Source organism: Bos grunniens, chromosome 15, assembly GCF_055505025.1.
Source record: "Bos grunniens cultivar Pamir isolate PY7600 chromosome 15, Bosgru_T2T1.0, whole genome shotgun sequence".
NCBI lineage: Eukaryota > Metazoa > Chordata > Mammalia > Artiodactyla > Bovidae > Bos > Bos grunniens.
This window is the reverse complement of record NC_141179.1, coordinates 74608117-74629856: the sequence shown is the minus strand read 5'-3', so window position 1 is coordinate 74629856 and position 21740 is coordinate 74608117. Positions and strand designations below refer to the sequence as shown.

Below are 21740 nucleotides of genomic sequence, written 5' to 3'. Positions count from 1 at the left end.
CGCATAGAGTCGGACACGACTGAAGCGACTTAGCACCAGCAGCAGCAAAGCGATTCTGATGCAAGGAAGCCCTGCTCCTGGGTGTTCTCCTCAGTCCTGGCTTGTTGCTTGGTCACATGTGGCCTTTTCCTTTTAATTTACATCTGGTCTGTACTTGGCCTTTTTGGTAAACCTAATCCAGAAGCTCTTTACTCGCTCCTGTCAGTGACAGCAGCTCTCCTATATCCCGGGGTATACTCCTAGTCTGCTGAGTTTAGCCCTAGCACCTACTATTACCAGGAGAGTCCAGACCTCCTGGGAGGCGTGAGATTGTCTTTCCAGAAAGGTCTCTCTGGTCACCTGCAGGACTGCAAAGCCAAGCACAGCTGTCAGTTTGGGATGGGTTCTAAGGTCACTCCTGGTATCGACATAAATCACCAGAAACACCCTGGGCTAAATCAGCTAAGTCGCTTCAGTCGTGTCCAACTCTGAGACTCTATGTACTGTAGCCTGCCAGGCTCCTCTGTCGATGGGATTCTCCAGGCAAGAATACTGGAGTGGGTTGCCATTTCCTTCTCCAATCATGTAAATTTCAAAACCAAGTATTAAGAATATAAATAACTTCATTTTACTGAGAACTACTTACCAGAGGCCTTCTGCATGGGTTTTTAGACGTCTAGAGCTATTTCCATGGGGCTGGGAACATGAACACTGAGGTGAAGGGGTGTGGGGGACACAAGTCACAAAGGTAGAATGAGCTTGTGCGATTTTGGAAATAGGCCCGTTTCTTCTAGGAACAATCAAGCATACCTTCACTCTTCACAGCTGAGGATGCTCTATTGCAAAACTCTAGGGGAAAGTCAATGAAAGCGTTGATAAGAAAGCAAAGAGCTGCAGCCATTCATACATGCCCCAAGGACTTACTGAGTGCCTACTATGTGTCAGGCGGCCCAGGAGATATTATGGTAACAAAACCAGGCATGATGTCTGTTTTCATGAGTCTCAGAGTCTACCAGGGTAGACAGACGTGAACTAACTAATCAAATAAATAAACAGTGATCAATGTCAGCAAGTAGACAGTCAATGGTCAAAGTCATGGACCCTTGGGCAGGGAGCTAACGGTCAAGGAGCACTGATGAGGGATATGACACAGAGTTGCTATATGTGCAACCATGTCCCAGATGGTCCAGAAAATAATAATCATACTGATGTATGTGTGTGTATATATATATATGGATAGATAAATCAATGAATAACATGATAGAGCAAATGATGTAAAACGTGAACATTTGGGGAATCGGGGTTAAGGATGTACAGAAGTTCTTTGTACTATTTTTGCAACTTTTTTCCCCTAAATCTGAAATTATTCAAAAATTAAAAGCTTTCCAAAAAAATCAAGAAAAACTTCAATGCTCCCCTCATGCCTGTTCTGGGGTAGAGGGTGCTCAGAGGGAAGAGGAAGGAGAGCGATCTGAGGTCAGATCTTAGAATTGGCACACCGACCCCGGGGCTGTGCCTCCATGCAGACAGAGTCGTTTCCGGCTGGCAGGGAAGGGTGCTGACAGTGAGAAACATTATTTCTGGCCCTTTTCCAGCGCGGGTGGAAACGAGAGGAAACAGTGAAAGCTCTGTGAGGCCGAGGAGCTCGTCCCTGAGGACTGGCGCCGGGGAACGGCAAATGAGGCGTGGGCAGGAGGTGGGGTCCTGGCGGCCTCTGTGGACCAGCAGGGCTCGCTGGGCACAGCGGGGGCCACTGCCCAAGGCTCTCCCCCACCAGAGGGAGGGGGCACAGCGGGGGCCTCTGCCCAAGGCTCTCCCCCACCACAGGGAGGGGGAGGGGGTGCTGGAAGGGGCTGGGAAGAAGGGAAGGGGAGAACTAACACTTGCCCGGCACCTCCTCTCTGCCACGCATGGCTCTGGGTGGTTTACCTAGGCTACCTCGCTAATGCTCATAGTAAGTTTTGAGATAACCTCTGCTATTATCCCTCATCCCATGGAGATGTGGAAATAGAGGTTTAGAGGCGTAAGGAGAGAGATTCTGTTTGGGGCAGTCTAGGGGAATAGATCTACTGACTGACTTTTATGCTCAAAGCAATTTTAAACAGCTGGTCAAAATAATAATTTTTTTAAAATTAATCAATGATCTCACAAGAAAGTATGGAAAACTCAGAAGCCAAAAAAATAAGTGAAATCAGGAATCCAGAGTGGTGGACAGGGCAGGAGGCTGCCTTTCTCCTTGAGGGCATTCATTTGTCAAGTCATACGAAGCCTAGCTTTGGTTCTCATGGGCTGATAGAGATGAGAAACAAGAGTGAACGCCCAGAGCCCACGCAAGACGGGGCACCGCTAGAAGACCCCAGCCTCACACAAAGCTTGAGCTCCAGTGGCATCTCCACCAGGTTAGGGAGAAACTAAAGGCAGAACTCACCACTCACCATCCCACTAAAGCCTGGAAAGAAATCTTAGCACTGAGTGGAGAGGAAAAAGCATTTTCTAGAAGATACCATAAGCCCAAATTGACGTTAGGTGGTTTTGAAGCTTGAATTCACATTCCCTGGAGAACCTGAAATATTTCAAGCTGAAGTTTTAACGTATCCACCCAGAGATTTGGGAATGAATGGAGAAGCAGGAAGAAGCAAAATTTCTCTTCTTTTCCTGGATATTCAAAAGTGAAAAGGTAAACAGAAAGAAAAAAAATAATAATGTGGACTCTAGGATATTAACCAAGCACTCGAAAATGTAGACTAGCAAATGCAAAGATTTGCAGAAGTTGTGAAGATGAAGCACAGCAGAAATTGCTTGGTGGGGGCTGGCAGAAAGTTGAATAGCGAGCCAGCCCAGGTGTGGCCAATCTCCAAAAACTCCAGCAAAAATACTTTACCTTTAGTTGAGAGCTCATTTTAAAGAAGAGTTTCTCAACCTCAGCACTACTGACATTCTGGGTACACAATTCTTTGTCATACGGGCTGATACATTATAAGATGTTTAGCAGCGTCCCTGGGCTCTACCCACTAGAGGACAGAAACATCAAGGCCCACGCCAAATTGTGGCAACCCGAAATGTTTCCAGACATTGCGAAATATCCCCTGAGGGGGAAAACCACCGCTGGTTGAGAACCACTGGCCTAAAATAATAAACCTAGATCCCTTGAATTCAACACAAGCTGCATACAGATGTGAGAAGCACAGAGGAGAGACGTCGAAGACTCATTGTGGTCTGGTGGGAGGTGGAGGGAGACAACTAACACACAGAGAAAATGGCATAACATCGCAGCGACAGCAGCCCTCAGCAAGAGCGAGCCAAACTACGCTGCCGGAAGAGCCTTCTACGCGCAGCTGGGGGCATGAGAATCCAGCTCACTCCAAGGGATGACATTTTTTTTTAATTGAGTGAGCACAGGAACAATACAAAGACCCTTCACAAAAGGATGGGAAATGCCATTAAACCTGTCAGTAAAGAACACTGGCCAGGACTCCCTGGTGTTCCAGTGGTTAGGAGTCTGCCTGCCAATGCAGGGGACGTGGGCTCGATCCCTGGTCCGGGAAGATTCCACAGCTGCGGGGCAACTAGCCCTGTGTGCCACAGCTAGAGAGCAGCGCCTACTTGCCGAAACGAGAGAAAGCCCACGCACAGCAGCACACCCAGAGCAACCAAAAATTAATTACCTTTTAAAAGCCGTGTTAACTCTTAAAAAAAAAAAAAAATTGGCCAGAAAAAAAATGTTACCACAGGACAGATGAAAAATTTGACCAAACATTGCTTTATGAATTAACAGATCCTATATAACAACCATTCCAACCAGTCCATTCTCCTCACAGAAACCAGAATCATCTTTTAAAAATGCAAATCAGGCCTTGTCACTCCACCAGGTCGGTTTCTCTAAGCTAGGGCCCCCTTGAGCCTACAGAAGGAAGAACCTGACGCCCCCATTTCTTCCTGGGGACCCTCCCTCTGCATGGGTCCTGCCTGCTCACAGCGCAGAAGGAACCTTTACACTGAGGGAAGCTACAGAGACCTAGAGCTGGAGATGCGCGTGGGATGGTGGGTGCGGAGCAGGGAGGTGAAGGGCCTTCCGAGGCTCTAACAGTGGTTGTAGAAGCAGGCTTGAGCTCTGCATCTGCAGTGTAGGTACACTTAGCAATTTTAGTACATTGAGAACAACTGTGAAGGTCAAGAGTCTGTCTTTTGGACAAAGCTTTTACGAATTGGGGTGTTCATTTGTTTTAATTTTTTTTCCCTAGATTAGTTTTTTAAGTTTATTTTTAATTGAAGTGTCAGGTCAGTTTATTTCTCTTCCTTTGTTCTTGTCTTGTTGCAACAAAAATTAAGAATGACGAACTAAAGGGTTTAAAACAAAAGCCAAGTTATAGCTCAGTTCAGCCCAAGGAGACAGATCTTTTATTAGACAGACACTTCAAATACATGGGAGCAGGCCAACCCCAAAGGAGTCGTCTGTTTTATGAATTAACAAATCTTAATAAAACCACTGCCTCTGTGAGGGAAGAGCACAAAGCAGACATCTAATCAGGCAGTGAAGAGATGGCAAGACAACGAGGAGAGGCGAGACAAGAGCTGGAGGAACTGAGGGCAGAAGCATAAGGAAAAAGAAAATAACTTCAGAGATGAGGAAGCAGTCAGGAGGAGGACCTAGACACAGAAAGTAGAAACAGAGGGTATAAACAGGGAAAGTGAATAGAATAAGACAAAATGTAGAAAGTGTTTTTTTTTAATGAGAGAAAATGATAAATATAGGAAAAGGACATGAGAGAGCCAACATACACATAATTGGAGTCTCTAGACAAGAAAAACAAAACAATAAAATACAAAAAAAAAATAGAACTAAAGGAAACTTTCTTGAAATAAAAGATATAAATTTACGTAAATGATACCATGTGTACCAGAGAAAGTTCACCTAGAACTGAAAATTCCAAGACTCCCTTAATAAGATTATTGGACTTTAAAGATAAAGAAAGTATCCCGTGAGCAGACAGGCCCCCCAGAACAACACTCATTAAAGGATAAAATCAGGCTAGCCCCAGCAATTTTCAATGCCAAAACAGTGGCACAATACTCATGGGATATTTAAGGGAAAACGTGTACGCCAAGGATTTTATATGCTGTCAAGCTGTTCCTCAAGTATAAAAGCTCCAAACATTTTTTAGGCATGCAGGAACCCAGGGAATACTGTTCCCATGATCCCTTCTTGAGAAAAACATCAGAGAACAAACTGTAGACCACCAAGTGGCGACTAGGGAAACCACAGCAAAAGGACCAGGAGCAAGCACTGAATATATTTAAATATAGAGCAGCGACAAGAAATGCGGACATCGGAGTGTAAATTCACGTATGCCATGACAACATAGAAATGACACATCTAATAAAAAATGGGGTGGAGGAGAAGGAGAAGCTATGTTCTCTGATGGTCCTGTCTATCTGTAGGAGCTGGGAGTTAAAGATCATCACACACTGAGAAATCGAATAATATATTTAACACATTTATTATAACATTTAATAATACAAATTCAGTTCAGTTGCTCAGTCATGTCCAACTTTTTGCAACCCCATGGACTGTAGCATGTCAAGCTTCCCTGTCCATCACCAACTCCCAGAGCTTGCTTAAACTCATGTCCATAACTCAGTGATGGCATCCAACCATCTCATCCTCTGTTATCGCCTTCTCCTATCCTGCCTTCAGTCTTTGCCAGCATCAGGGTATTTTCCAATGAATCAGTTCTTCACATCAGGTGGCCAAAGTATTGGAGCTTCAGCTTCAATAACACAAATATAAACATATATAGAGATCATTTTGCATTGTGTTGAGAGAGAAATGGGGAGGTGGGAAATGTACCAATTTTTCATTGTTCATTCTGGGACAGTGATAGATACTGTCTATATAGAACTAAGTGTTCTATATATAACACTATGATTATGAAGGTAAACACTAGAAAAAAAAAAGAAGGCTTCCTAAATAAGAATCTTAACTGCTCTGACTGGAACTCCCAGTGCAATACTGAACAGCAAGGATAAAAGTAGGCATCCTTGTTTTGTTTCTGAACCTAGTTAGGGAAACTTTTGGTCTTTCACTGTTGGGAATGATGTGAGCCAAGGGCTTTTCATAAATGTCCTTTCCCATGCTGAAGAAATTCCCTTTTATTTTAGTTACTGAGCGTTTTTATTATAAAAAGCTATTGGATTTGTGGAACTAGCTTTGCATTCCTGGGATAAATCCCATTTGGTCACGGTGGTGTTGTTGCTCAGTTGCTCAGTCGTGTCCAACTCTTTGCAACCCCATGGACTGCAGCACGTCAGGATTCCCTGTCCTTCGGCATCTCCCAGAGCTTGTTCAAACTCATGCCCATTGAGTCAGTGATACCATCCAACCATCTCATCCTCTGTCGTCCCCTTCTTCTCCTGCCTTCAATCATGGTGTATAATCCTTTTAATGGGCTGTTGGATTCAGTTTGCTAGCATTTTGTTGAGAATTTTTGCATCGATATTCTTAAGAGATATTGGTATGTAGTTTCCTTTACTTGTGGCATTTTGTCTGGCTTTGGTATCAGGATAATACTGGCCTTATTGAATGAGTTAGATAGTGTTCCCTCCTTTTCTAATTTTTGAAGGTTTGGAGAAGTATTGGTATTAATTCCTCTTTAAATATTTGAAAGAATTCAACCGTGAAGTCATCTGGCCTAAAAATGTTCTTTGTTGGAAGATTTTTGATTACTGATTCAATCTCTAGTTATACGTCTGTATTTAAACTAATTAAAAAATATATATGTATTCAGATTAAATCTCAAAGTAAAATTAAAATCAACCCTTCACTGTACGCAAGGGCGTATGGGGCTTCCCTGGGGGCTCAGATGGTGAAGGATCGGCCTGCAGTGCAGGAGATCCAGGTTCGATCCCGGGGTCGGGAAGATCCCCTGGAGAAAGGAATGGCAACCTACCCCAGTATTCTTGCCTGGAGAATTCCATAGACAGAGGAGTCTGGCGGGCTACAGTCCATGGGGTCATGAAGAGTCAGACTTCTGACTGAGTCTGAGTTAGACTTTTGACTGTTAGTCAGACTGAGTGACTAACACTTTCTTCAGCAGATGCAAGAGATATACCGATAGAAAGAGGTTGAAGCTAAAAGACAAACAAAGGCATTCTAGTCAAATATGTAATAATAATGATGGCTAACAGAAGTCATTATCTCATTATCAAACAAAGGACAATTCAGGCCAAAGCATTAAAAACAATGAAAAGGAGTTAAGCTATGTATCAGGGTGCCACTCAAATGCAGATATAACTATTATAAATATCTGTGCAGCAGATAATCCAGCAGCTCCATTCACCAGGACTAGTTACAGTCACACAAGGAAAATCAGAGCACGTGAGAAGTCAGACATGGAAATTCATCTCTCTCATGGTGGTCTCAGGGGCAGAAAAGCAAAGATCATGTATTCAGTAAGGCAGCTCTGCTCAACACAAAAGACTTACAGAAGAAATAATTTTATTTTTCTCACCTGTAACAGTCCAGGATGCTAGACAGCTCCACTCACTCAATAGTTCACGGACCCACATTCCTTCCACGTTTCCCTAAGACCACAAAGCAACATCAGCTTTGTAGAACTCAAGTTACCACCGTATCTAGGTTGCTTCTGGAGGGAGCAAGGAGAAATTGTGGAGCTGACATGCTCATAATCTCAGACCTGGGTCTGTAAGTGGGAAATACTACTTACATTCATATTTTATTGGAGGAAACTTGTCACTGGATAAACCTAAAGAGAGTGGGGTGAGCTGGTAGTGGCCCGGCTTCATGCCTAGGAAAGTGGACAGATCTCAGGGGATCACTAGCAATCTGTGCCAAAGCCCATCCCTCTGGGTGCCCACTACCCCGTGAGGAGGACACACTCAACCATCCTCCACGGGCCACACGCCAAAGTCTGTCCAGTTACAATACTGGCGATCCCTCAGTGATACACAGACCTCTCCACCTGGCCCAGATATGGTTCCTTGTAGTCCGATGGCCTGGAAGCCAAAGACAATTTGTTTGTCCCACCCTCCTGACCAATAGGCAGGAATAAAACAGAGAAAGGAAGACCACAATAAAGACCTCCATCCAGAGGACAGAGCATGGACAGTACACAGTAGTCCCAGGGCAGGGACTGTCAGGGCCCCGACCCAGCAGTGGGTGCTCTGTCTGCTCTGAGACAGTCTTCCTTCTCTTCTGCCCCCATCGGAAGTGGGTGTCAGAAAACATGTCTTCCTTGAGAGCTGGCTTAGGGCCTAAACAACTATGGGGGGAAAAAAAAAACAGTTCCCTGTAAGATGTATGAGAAGTCAAAGTCTGTTTCCAGGACTTCCCTGGTGGTGTAGAGGGTAAGAATCCACCAGCCAATGCAGGGGACCCAGGATCGATCTGTGGTTCGGGAAGATGCCACATGCCACAGAGCAGCTAAGCCTGTGGGCCACAGCTACTGAGCTCACGATCTAGAGCCGGTGAGCCACAACCAGTGAGTCCCTGTGCTGCAGCTCCCGGAGCCCATGTGCCTAGAGCCTGTGCTCTGCAACAAGAGAAGCCACCGCAATGAGATGCCACCGCAATGAGAAGCCTGTGCCCCGCAATGCAGAGCAGCCCCTGCTCACTGCAACTAGAGAAAGCTTGCTCACGGCAACCGAGACCCAAAACAGTCCAAAATAAGTAAATAAATAAATATAGCAGTGTGTGCATGTCGATCTCAGGCAAGGGTTAAAAAAAAAATCTGTTTGTTTCCAGTCATCTCCTGAGCCAGTAACCACACTTGAAGCTATTTTCTCACAGAATTCTCAAGTCGGCTTCATCTTTTTGCTTCTGGGCTCTAGCCACACCCCTTTCCTCACATAAAGGCAGCTATTTGGAGTCCTTCCGAAATAAGAGGTTTGCTGAGAAGCCCTGGTCTGATCCCTGCCTTGGGGCTGGACGCCTTGAATGAATGTTTTGCTTGACAGACAGTCTGAGAAAGGCTCTGAGCCATGACTGTCAGATCTCCTGTGGTTTGGGTGACAGAAACAGATGGCTTTTTCAACCCTGTGAAGCCCCTACACTTTTACATGTTTCTCCCTTTCATCTTGGCTTGAAATCTGCCTAATATGTGTGGATGTCATCTCTTTTCTTCGAATATCTTGCTAAAAGTAACAAGGAACGACCAATATTCACTAACAGTCCAGCTCTCTCCAACTTCTCCTTAAGTTACAGCCGTGGCAGGCACAGAACCTGCCTCTCAGACCTGCAGGAAACAAATTCACCGATGATTTGGCCAGGAGCCCCCAGCTTTCCAGCATACAAACCCACAACATCTGTGTTCCTGCCACCTGCCCACTGGGGTTTCGGTTACGGCAGTGTCCTACCCGTGGTGCCAGTTTTGATTATTCGTTAGGGTGAGGACTGGGGCTTCCCAGGCGGTGCTCCTGGTAAAGAACCTGCCCGCCAATGCAGGAGATGTAAGGAACGTGGTTCAACCCCTGGGTCAGGAAGATCCCCTGGAGGACGGCATGGCAACCCACTCCAGTATTCTTGCCTGGAGAGTCCCATGGACAGAGGAGCCTGGCGGGCTACAGTCCATAGGGTCGCACAGAGTCGGACATGACTGAAGCGACTTAGCATGCCGGCATGCACAGGGTAAGGATTGCTGCCTCTGTGGGTATGTGTGTGTGTGAGAGAGAGAGATAGAGAGACACAGAGACAGAGAGAAAAGAAATGATGACTTAAAGAACCAAGTTTCTTTCTCATGTAGTAGAAAAAGGTAAGCATTCCAGGCTGAGGTTCCTTCCAAACGTCTAGTCCGCCACCTCTGGAGCTGTGTCTTCATCAGCATGGTGGAAGCTGAGCCACCACCATATACAGATTTCAGCTGACAAGTAGAAAACAGAAAATGTGGGAGAGGTGTCAGTCAGTCAGTTCAGCCGCTCAGTCGTGTTCAACTCTGCAACCCCATGGACTGCAGCACACCAGGCTTCTCTGTCCATCACCAACTTCTGGAGCTTACTCAAACTCATGTCCATTGAGTCGGTGATGCCATCCAACCATCTCATCCTCTGTTGTCCCCTTCTTCTCCTGCCCTCAATCTTTCCCAGCATCAGGGTCTTTTCAAATGAGTCAGTTCTTCTCATCAGATGGCCAAAGTATTGGAGTTTCAGCTTCAGCATCAGTCCTTCCACAGAACACCCAGGACTGATCTTTAGGATGGACTGGTTGGATCTCCTTGCAGTCCAAGGGGCTCTCAAGAGTCTTCTCCAACACCACAGTTCAAAAGCATCAATTCTTCAGTGCTCAGCTTTCTTTAGACCCCAACTTTCATATCCATATATGACCACTGGAAAAACCATAGCTTTGACTAGATGGAATTTGTTGGCAAAGTAATGTCTCTACTTTTTAATATGCTGTCTATCTTTGTCATAGCTTTTCTTCCAAGGAGCAAGCGTCTTTTAATATATACAGTCATTAGACCTAAATGTAGAAATGGTACAAAAGTTTCTACCTACATTCTATTGGATGGAACTTAGTCTCATGGGCACACCTATCTATAAAATCTGGTAAATGTAGTCTAATCCTATGCCCAGGTAGAATAGTAGAAGAGATTACAGTAAATATCCTATTTGTCTATATCACAGACACATAGTAACATACTAACATTATAATTTATTGGGCAAATCTGACATGAAAATTGTAAACACATTGTATTTTCATGTGACCACGGAACTTTCACAAGGTCTTTTTTCACAAATAATCTCAAACTTTCCAGAAAGAGGAGTGCTATGGAAAGCATTGCCTGGCCACAATGAAATTAAAGAAGAAGAAATTAATAACTATATCTGAAAAAATTAATATTCTTCTGCATGGAAAAATTTTAAAGTGTTAGTCACTTGGTCGTGTCCAATTCTTTGTAACCTCATGGACAGTAGCCCTCCAGGCTCCTCTGTCCATGGAATTCTCCAGGCAAGAACACTGGAGTGGGTAGCCATTCCCTTCTCCAGGGGATCTTCCCAACCCAGGGATTGAATCCCCATCTCCTGCATTGCAGGTAGATTCTTTACCATCTGAGCCACCAGGGAAGCCTAATATTAAACTGATAGTTAAATGACTTAGATCAAAAAAGGAAATACAAACTAAAACTACAGTATTCCCATAAAAGAGTAAAAATGAAATACAGTTACAGGAGTAGTTGGAGGAAAATTTATGGCTTTAAAGATCTACATAAATTTTTTTAAAGGGTGGAGAGAAGAAGAGAAGTAAAGTTAGCTTCCAATTCAAAAAATTAGGCAATAAGTTGAAAAAAAAGACAATAAATTGAACCAAGGAAAGGAAGAACTATTAGAGATAAAAGCAGGCATTAATAAAAGTTATAAAATAGAAAACATTACATAACCAATATACAAACACAAAAGCTAGTTCTTTGAAAAAAAATTCAATAGCAAAAGGCAGGTGAATGCAAATACGCACAATAAGAAATGACTGGGGGATCCCGCAGAAATGGAAGAGATTAAGAGGTTCACATGAAATTGATTTGTTTACCTTATGTGCGTGAACTTGATAACAGATGAAATGGATAATTTCCTCAGTAAAAACAATAGGCAAAAGCTGTCCAAAAGAAATAAAAACATTTAAACAGATCATTTCTAATAAGGAAATGGAGAGCTATGTCAAGAGTTATCAATTTCAGGTAGCACCAAAAAAGGAAAATTCACAGCCTGATGTCATTTGTAAAAAACAACCTAAAATACCTAAAGAAAATACCTAACAGAATCCAGCTGCATGTTAAAGAGCAATACATCATGCTGACATAAAAATATTCCCTTGGACTTTAAGGATGGTTGAGTATCCTTAAAGCAAATCTATTCATGTAATTTATTTTATTAATTGATCTAGGACGGGGAAAAAAAATCATGGTCATCTCCATTGATGCCAAAAAGGCATTTAACACTCACCTCCATTATTTATAAAAGCATTCAATAAAATAGAGATTATTGATATTTGCTCTAAAGGATCCTTTTGAGTCTTGCTTTAGGATTTGTTGCACAAGACCAGAGCTGTTGTTGTTTAGTCGCTGAGTCGAGTCCAACTCTTTTGCTACCCCGTGGTCTGGGGCCCACCAGGCTCCTCTGTCCACGGGGTTTCCCAGGCAAGAATACTGGAGTGGGTTGCCCTTTGCTTCTCCAGAGGATCTTCCCGACCCCAGGATTGAGCCCGCGGCTCCCGCACGGGCAGGTGGGTGCTTCACCCCGGGCCACCCGGGAAGCCCCATGTTTAGGGTCAGGTTAATTGTCCCCGCTACTGAGGCAAGCCCTTCGGAGTACTCTTTCCAATGCCCTGAGAATTAGGAGGTTTTCCAGTCTGGCTGATAGAACGGGTGTTATTCTCACCTCTGTGTGAGCACCAGGTAGGGTTTCCGCTAATCCTTTCTGGGTGTTTCTCTCCCCAGCCTCACACACATTCACTGATCAGGGCTCTGTTGGATCCTGGAGCAAGACCCTCTGCAGACATCTGGAATTCATTCTTTTGCAGCTCTCTCCTCTCGCACACACTGCCCTGCCAACTCGAGACGCTTTGGTCTGCCCAGGCTGTCAGCTCCCGCTTCTCAATTCAGGGAGTGTGCCAGGATCCATCTGAGTTCCTGAAGCTTCCTGACCCGCAGTCTTGGAAGTCTTTCAAAACAATGATCCAGAGCAATGCAAGGCTCACATGACTTACTTCCTATGTCAAGAATCACTGTCCTTCACTGCCTGATATCTAGCGACTTGAAAACTGCTTTTTCATAAATATTTTGTCTGACTTTTTTTGGCTGTTTCAGGCAGGAAGTTAAATCCAGTTCCTGTTGCTCCATCCTGGCCGATAGCACCAAAGCTTCGGGTTCTGCAAAGAAGAAAGAGAAGCGCAGGCAGCACCCTCTGTGTAATTTGCATATCATCTGCATAATATGAAATACACAGAAAGACCCCATACCCCTACGTCCGAGTCCCTTGTCCTCTCTTCCCAACTGAGGAGAAACATACGGCAGAGCCCACCCAGAGAAACCAGGGCTCCCCTATAGTACCTGCAACTTGGCCTTTGTCCTCTTGCTTCACCAAGAATGTGGAAACATTTTCTCCAGGCTACTGAGCCAAGTTTGTGCTGGTTTTCAGTTATCTGAACTGTTTGCTTAGACAGCCAGTTCACCAACTGGTGCCTCCACTTCCCATCTTTGCAAGAGGGCTAACTGAGCAGCGTTATACAGCCTCAGAGAATAGCATTCCAAAGGCACTCCATGCATACGCAGACTTCTAGATTCCCTAACAGATATGCTGTTCTTCACCTTGCTTCTTTTACATAAAAATATATCTTAAGGACTTTTCCATATCAGTTCATAACCTTGTTATTTTTTTGCTGTTGCATATTACTCCATTCTTATGAATCCACCACAATTTATTTAACTCTACTGCTAACAGTTCCCAGTCCTTTACTGAAGCGAAACATGCTTCAGTGAGCTACTCTGTAAATACAGCAAGAATTTTTTTTTTTTAAAGCAGGTATTGTGTGGTAGCCAGGCTCCAAGATGGCTCCTTGTAATCCTTTTCTGCTGGGATTCACACCCTTGTGTAATCTTCTCACATACAGGCTGGTCACTTGCCCTGGGGAAAGCCAGCCACCATGTCATGAGGACACTCAAGCTGCCCTCTAGAAGAGACCACAGGGAGAGGAGCTGAGGCTTCCAGCCAATGGCAGTACCAATTTACCAGCTGTGTGAGTGTGCCAGCTTGGACCCTCCAGCCCTAGTTAAGACCTCATGTGATTACAGCCCCCAACTAACGTCAGACTTCAGCCTCATAATTGACTCCAAGTCAATACCACCCAGCCAAGGTGCTCGTGAACACTGACCAGAGACCTCATGAGAGATACTAAATAATTATGTTGTTTTACACCAACCACCAACCTTGGGAATAGCTATTGCAACAGCAATAAAGATTGGAACTGGAAGTAGGTACTACCATAACAAAGACCTAAACATTTTGGAGTAGTTTCAGGGCTAGGTAGTAGACAGAAGTTGAAAGGATCTTAAGGACAGTCTTAGTAAAAACTTAAAGACTCTGTTAGGAGAAGCCATATTTCAGAAGAGCTACAGACTGATGCCTTGGTGTGCCTTCCATTTTTCTTATATTTGAACAAAAAGGTCTATATCAATTATCCTATGCTTATTCTACCATTGTATGTTGGATGTGTGATGGACAAATAATTTGTCCCCATGGTCGACATGTCTTCAGATCAAGAGGAACTATAGGTCGGGGAGCTGTACCTCAGGGACTGTACCTAATAAGCCTCATTGAACTTGGATATAATTTAGATGAGATTCCTGAACTTTGAGATGATGCTACAATGGGATAAAAGAGAGTTCTAGGTGAAGGTTCTTTGTTTGCCAGGACCATCCTTCCTGCTGGAAGGCTGATGTGATGCTGGTACTGTGGCAGCCATCTTGTAACCATGGAGGGGGTGGGGGGAACGTTGTCAAAAATGGCAAAGAACATTGTCAGAATCTGGGTCTCTTATTTTCCCCCTAAGCCTTATTCATCTTTACTGCCCAGTCCTTAACACCTGGCTTTTTCCCCCTCTGGAAATGGAGAAAGTGGCTTAGCTCCAGGTGGCTTTCTGATGCTCAGATCTGCCTTTCATTAAGCCATGTCTGGTTGTATTTCCTATCCTTGAGATACTCTTTGAATCTGGGTCTTTGATGGCATCACTGAGCCATTCAACCCTCCTTCAGATGTCTTTTCTACAAACAGTAACTATTGTCTTTGTAGTCTGAGCCATCGCCACTCTGTGCTACATTTTTTGAAGCCAAATACAACCTAGGGGACTCAGAGTCAGTATTTAAACCCCCATGGACTATAGCCTGCCAAGGCTCCTTTGTCCATGGAATTCTCCAGACAAGAATACTGGAGTGGGTTGCCATTTCCTTCTCCAGGGGTTTGCTCCAACCCAGGGATCAGACCTGGGTCTCCTGCATTGCACGCAGATTCTTTACCATCTGAGCCACCAGAGAAGCCTCTTTAAACCCCCACTTCCACCCCAACTCAAGTTGAGAGCTTCTTCCCCATCCTGAACTGTTTTATAAATGTCTCTGTGTGTGTGTGTGTGTGTGTGTATGTCCCTATCAGACTTCTTTAGGGCCAGGGACCAAGCCCTGCAGAGGGCTCTGCAAGTCCTGGTCCCACACATGGGCTACTCACTGATGGTTCAAAGAAGATTGGGCATGGCCAGCAGCTTTCTGTGGGATTACATTCCATAGCAGACCAGAGAACAGCTAACCAATAAACCTCAGAACACATAAAACAGCCAATAAAATGGGTTTTATGGGGCATGGATCTGGGAGTAACAGGCTGACAGGGTCTGGCCTTTCCTGGAATATCTCACAGGTTCAGAGCCACGGGGACAAGGGTGGCTCTGTCAGACTCCTCTGCATGAGATCAGAGGGAAGGTCAGAGGTTTCCTAAGGGCCAACCAAATCTACCAGAACAAGTTCTGGTGGGGGCAGAGCAGGCCCATGGGGCAGTGCACATTGGCTGGGGTTCCAGCCCACATCAGGTTGGCTCTCAGGCTCTCGTTTTGGGTTTGGCATGAATTACTCTGCACCAAACAGCCCAGCCCAGGGTTTCTGGGACTCTACCCAAGGCTGGGAGAGAGGAGCTGGAGGGAAGTGCTGTGCCTCTGTCTCCCAATCTTTACGGGACAGGGTTACAGGTCTAGTCTCGGTCCCTGCTGCCTGCCCACACGTCCCCCAGGGTCAGGGTTCTCAGGCTGTAGGTGCTCTAAGGCGATCCATGAGGGTCTTTGATAAACTTCAGCAATCGAAGCTGGGAGGGCTCCAGGGACAGAGGGGAAGTGATCTGCCCGAGGCCACAGGTCAAGGAGCAGAGCTGGGCGAGTGTATGGTGACTCCTGAGCCACTTCCATTTCCCCGCCCCCACAGCTGGACCACATTGGGGGTGGGAGGATGGGGATTTTCCTACTGTGGGAACACCTGCTCTGATCAGTTTGGTGGAGGGCACCCTGCACTCCCACCCCGGCTCTGCTGTGGACTGAGGGAAAGTCCTCTGTATTAGTTAGATGAATCCAAAGAGACTCAAGAGGAAGGCAGTGGTTTAGAGAAGACTGGAGTCCATTTCTCTCTGAGAACGGTTCATTTTGAGTCCACATTCCACCTCCTCAGGCAGCTCCCGGTCCTGTCCTGAGGTGCCCAGCACCTCCCTCATGCTTGGTCACTGGCAGGCCACAAGAATGCCCACATTTATCTTCAGGGGAAGGACAAAAGCCACGTGCCCCCCATCTTAAGGCCGAGGCCCTCTGTGGCACGTGTCATGGGCTCGCTCCTTCTGGAGCACTGGGGCCCTGCTCAACGCGAAGAGGGGAGACTGCAGCCTGGCCCTGTGCCCGGGAAGATGCAGAAACAGATTTCATTGGTCTACGGGCAGCCAGTATCCACTGCTCACCTGGCTACTAGGTACCTGTCCTTCCCACAACAGAACACAGGCATGCCCTTTCTGAAGATATGGATCCCAAACCCCCATCTGGTTACACTTTCAGATCAAAGTGCGGGAGACCTGGGGAAAAAGGAAATCCTCTCCAGAGCCCCACATGACTCCTCACGGTGCACAACAGAAACTGTGAGATAATTCGTCTGCCCCTTTCCCACCACCCCAGCCTCACCTCTCCCCAGCTGAAACAGAGTAGTGGGAAACAGGAAATAGGAAAACCGCAACACAAACTCCCATGTGGAAAAGGGAAGAGGGAAACATTCAGAAGTGGCTGGGGCGTGCATGCTTGTGCTAAGTCGCTTCAGTCGTGTCCGACTCTGTGCGACCCCATAGATGGCAGCCCAACAGGCTCCCCTGTCCCTGGGATTCTCCAGGCAAGAACACTGGAGTGGGTGGCCATTTCCTTCTCCAATGCATGAAAGTGAAAAGTGAAAGTGAAGTCGCTCAGTCGTGTCCGACTCTTAGCGACCCCATGGACTGCAGCCTACCAGGCTCCCCCATCCATGGGATTTTCCAAGTGAGAGTACTGGAATGGGGGGCCACTGCCTTCGAGGTAGGTAAATCCTACTGGCCTGAACAGTCAGGACTTGCTCTGGCAGAGGAAGCTAATCTGGCCAGTCCAGTTCTGGAAAATTCTCTTTTCCCCAATCTTCTGTGGCTACATCTGAAGCAGGTATTAAATAGTTTGGCCTCCTTGAAGGTTTCTTTGGGGCTCAAACAATCGTAATCACTGGCCAACTGCTACTTGCCTTGGCAATTCTCTCAACAAGCTTCTGGTCAAGGTGCTTATAACTGATTCCAGGGGCCAAGAATCATACCCAAAGATGTTTTCTCAACATGATTCTGAAAGCAGTTTTATTTCACTGTGGCCTGCTCTGGCCCGGCCCTCTTGAAACAGGTTGGAACCTGGGACCTGTGACACTTTGCTGCAGTACTTGCACCTGGACAAATGTTTCCCCAGGTAACAAAATACAAAGAAACTGTAAGGGGCTAAAAATAATTGCATGATGTGCAGTGGGGGCAAATTATGGACAACAAGATTCAAAAAGACCAAAAACACCCCCACACTGCCACTTCGGAAGAGCCAGAAGCAAAAGCAGGGTACTACTGCGCATGCCCGCTTCACATAACCAAAGAGGTCATGTGAACCAAAGAGACAGGCAAAACACCTCAGCCACCCCCATCCCGACCTCTGGCCACATCCCTACCCTTACCCTGTATTAGGAACCAGCTCACCCCACCCCATCAGCGAACAAGAAGGAAGAGAATCTGCCTCTTGCTGCAGAAGGAGCCCCAGTAAAACCTTGCCTGAATTTCTGGTCTGGGCTCTGGTCAATTTCTATTGATTCACAGAGGCCAAGAACCCTCCTCAGTGATACTCTCACTCTAATTTGGGCTGTGTGGGGGGGCGGAGGGGAGGGGCAGGGAGGGGAATGTGGATTCTCCCACAATAAGTTTGAGTGGGCAGATGATATCCTTAGTCTAACCTTGCTCCAGGGCGAGGCTTCCTGGGTGGCCTTGGAGAAAGGCTCTGAGCCTCATCAGCTGATCTCCTTCTGCGTGGGTTACAAAAACGGGTGGCTCTCGCCCCTGTGAGGTCCCATGTTTCTAGATACTCCCTATTCTTTCCCATCACTCATGTCTTTCCTGTAATAATTTGCTAAAAGCCACAAAGCCACAGAGGATAGCAGACCCATGCTAACATTCCGGCTCTTTCCAACCGCTTCTCCTAGAGCTATGCGCTCGGTCAGTACACGATCAGCCTTCCAAAATGTCATAAACGTGATTTTTCCAAATGCTCTTCCAAAGCATAATGAGGGACTCTAACTCTCCAGCCTGCAATATTTATACCCTCCCCACAGGCAGCTAAGTCAAAATCCCTAAGTCAACGCCTGGCACCGCAGGAGCTTTTTTTAGGACAGCACCCCACTGCCATCACCAGATTTTGTTTATTCAGGGTAAGGTAAGGTTGCCATAATAAAGGGACCCAATAATGATTTACTGGCACAAAGAAGACGGGAGTGTGTTTCTCTCCTGTGTCATAGTCCATGGTGATCATTCCAGATGGGCAGACTCTTGAGTTCCACGAGGTCATACTGGGGCCTGGGGTCCTTCCCTCTTGTTTCTCTGCCATCCCCTAGGCCACAGGCCTTGGCTTGAACACGGGGTTGCAGGCACATCCATTGGAGGAGGGTACGTATTAAGGCTGAGGCCTGGGAAGGAACACATTTCTCTTCCCAATCTATGCCATCGGCAAAAACCTACCTCATCGACATACCTAAGGACAATAGCATCTGGGACACAGAGACTGCATGCCCTGGAGGAAGCAGAAAATCAATGCTGGTGGACAATCAGCAGTCTCCACTGCTAACCAGAGACTGGGAGCTGAATGAGTAGGTGGCTGCTGTGTGAGTCACGTGGCCTTGAGCCTAGGCTGAGAGGACTGTCCTCCTGGGCTCCCCTTGCCCCCTCAGCGCATATACACACACAGGCCACAACTGTTCTCCACCCAGAACCACAGGGCGAGCAGACCTCCCCACACACCTCTGCTCGGTAAGCCTTGCCACGCCCCTACAGTTCTCTTTCCGATGATGCCTGCCACCCTCCCTCGTGCCTGAGGGGCCTGAGGGAGACTCAGGGCAGGCCCCGAACCTGCTGGGAGATGGAAGCGAGTGCCTGCCTGGGTTCTCTGGGAAGCAGACGCCAAGCTGGGATTAAGTGTGCAAGGCTTCCATTAGGAGGCGGGCTGGTGTGACATGAAACACAGAGGGAGGCAGAGTGGGCTGGGGACGCCAGCCGGCAGGCTGTGAGGCAAGAATGAACCTGAGAGAAGGAGAGAGAGACAGGGTGTCCATGGACGGCCCTGCAGTCTGAGAAGGCTTCAGCAGAGCCATTGGGAGATCCTTGAGCTGAAGTCCAGTTCAGTTCAGTCACTTAGTCGTGTCCAAGTCTTTGCGACCCCAAGGACCGCAGCACGCCAGGCCTCCCTGTCCGTCACCATCTCCTGGAGTTTACTCAAACCCATGTCCATTGAGTCGGTGATGCCATCCAACCATCTCAGCCTCTGTCGTCCCCTTCTCCTCCCGCCCTCAATCTTTCCCAGCATCAAGGTCTTTTCCAATGAGTCAGTTCTTCACATCAGGTGGCCAAAGGATTAGAGTTTCAGCGTCAGCATCAGTCCTTCCCATGAATGTTCAGGACTGATCTCCTTTAGGATGGACTGGTTGGATCTCCTTCTAGTCCAAGGGACTCTCCAGAGTCTTCTCCAATGCCACAGTTCAAAAGCATCAATTCTTCAGCACTCAGCTTTCTTTATAGTCCAACTCTCACATCCATACATGACTACTGGAAAAACCATAGCTTTGACTAGACGGACCTTTGTTGGTAAAGTCCACCAACTGAAATCCACCTACAAAGAAATCTCAAGTCTCCCAGGAACTGGGAGAGTTCTGTCTTAGAACCCCAGCCACCTGCGAAGTTGTTGGTGGGGAGCACGTCTAGGGGGAGGGGCCCGGCCTCAGCCAATAAAGGAGATGGACTGCAAAGCCAGAGCTGCTCTGTTCTGTCCCCCCATCCCCAGAGGCTGCCACAGGACAGCACGGTGGGAAGTTGGGGACCTAGGAAGAGAACAGGCTTCGGAATAGAAAAGACAAAACACGTCATGATCCAGCTCGCTACTGACTAGCTGTGTGGCGCTGGGCAGGAAACTGAATCCCTCCGATCCTCAGCTCTCTCCTCTGTAAAATGCCTGGGAAAGGATGGATTTAGAGTGCTGGAGGTGCTCACTAAGTGGTGGTCTTTGTCCTCTCCCCTACCGTCTTAGAGAAGGTGTGGGCCTAGGGGCTACTCCAAATGTGCTCCCTAAGGGAGGACTCCCAAGTCCATGCTGCTGCTAGTCAGTAGCCGGGTCCAACTCTGTGACCCCATGGACCACAGCCCACCAGGTTCCTCCGTCCATGGGATTTCCCAGGCAAGAACACTTGAGTGGGCTGCCATTTCCTACCCCGGGGGATCTTCCTGACTCAGGGATCAAACCTGTGTCTCCTGCATTGGCGGGCAGATTCTTCACCACTGAGCCATCTGGGAAGCCTCCCAAGCCTATGGCTGGCCTTGATTCCCTGGGAGCAGACAACTTTCCCTCTCACCAACACCGCTCCCCCGTACCGCCCACCAAGCAGACCTGAAGTGGCACATGGCAGACCACAGAGGCCAATCTGGCTTTTAAACAAGTGCAAGAAAAACACCCTGAGAAATACTGCCCCCAGGGCCAAGAGAAACGTTTAGAAGAGGCTGCCAGCCAGGGCTGGGATGGCAATGTGCTACCTCCTCTGGGCTCCGGCTTGTTTGAAAACTCATCACCCAGGCTAGGGCTGCAGGCTAAAGCCCAGGTGGGGAAGGGAAGGAAGGAGGCGTCTCCTTGTACAAGCTTGTAAAGCCAGACGGCTGTAAAGCCAGACGGCTGGGCAGGCTTCCACCCGGCCCTGGCGCACGCAGGCTCCCAGCTCCCAGCGAGGCGCTCTGGCCCTGGTTTTCTCTCTCCTGCAAGGCCCGTACCCAGAGGACTTTGTATGTCACTTTGTACGTCGCCTCTCCTCCCCTCTACTCTCCACGGATCCCGTTCTCTCGCTCTCTCCAAGGCTGGCCCCGCTTCTGCTCAGTCTCGTGACATTTTCTGGCTCCTAACTCTGGATTTCCCCATCTCTCTCTGTCTCTGCGTTTCCCCGAGGGCCTCATTCCTTCCCGTCTTTCTGGTTCTCATGCTCTCCTGCTCCCTCAGCCCATGTCTCCCTCTCTTCCCTCCCCTCCAACTATCTGGCTTCCTAGCCCAGCTCCTTGGAGCCGTGTGGTGCTTTGGAGCACACGGGGGGAACTGAGCCCTAGAAGTTGCACAGGCACCTCAGAGAAGCCCCTCCTGACTCTCTTCCTTCTTCCCCCGAGCAGAGCAAAGATGTTCGGAATCAGAGCGCATCCCCAGTGTAACGTGGGGGCCCCCAGCACCCCAGACCCAGCCTGCTGCCTCCAATACAACAGCATCCCCATCTCCTCCCCTTCTCCCTCTCACTACTGCTTCCAACTTCTTTCTACACTCAGTCCAGGTGGGGCTAGTGGTAAAGAACCCGCCTGCCCGGGCAGGAGAGCAAAGAGACATGGTTTCAATCCCTGGGTCTGGAAGATTCCCTGGAGGAGGCCATGGCAACCCACTCCAGTATTCTTGCCTGGAAAATTCCCATGGA

The 21740-nt window shown here is 47.4% G+C and overlaps 1 long non-coding RNA gene across 2 annotated transcripts; it reads right to left on the bottom strand.

Moving 5' to 3' along the window:
- Positions 1 to 5458: 5458 nt before the first annotated feature.
- Positions 5459 to 13016, bottom strand: LOC147358472 (uncharacterized). 2 transcript variants are annotated; one of them, XR_015142326.1, is made up of 4 exons: positions 12364 to 13016; positions 11516 to 11581; positions 7488 to 7560; positions 5459 to 5747 (listed from the first exon to the last, which is right to left on the bottom strand). It is a non-coding gene; the product is annotated as an uncharacterized LOC147358472 (long non-coding RNA). The 2 variants fall into 2 exon arrangements; XR_015142327.1 differs by having other exon boundaries at positions 5459 to 7107; positions 12364 to 12853.
- Positions 13017 to 21740: the final 8724 nt, after the last annotated feature.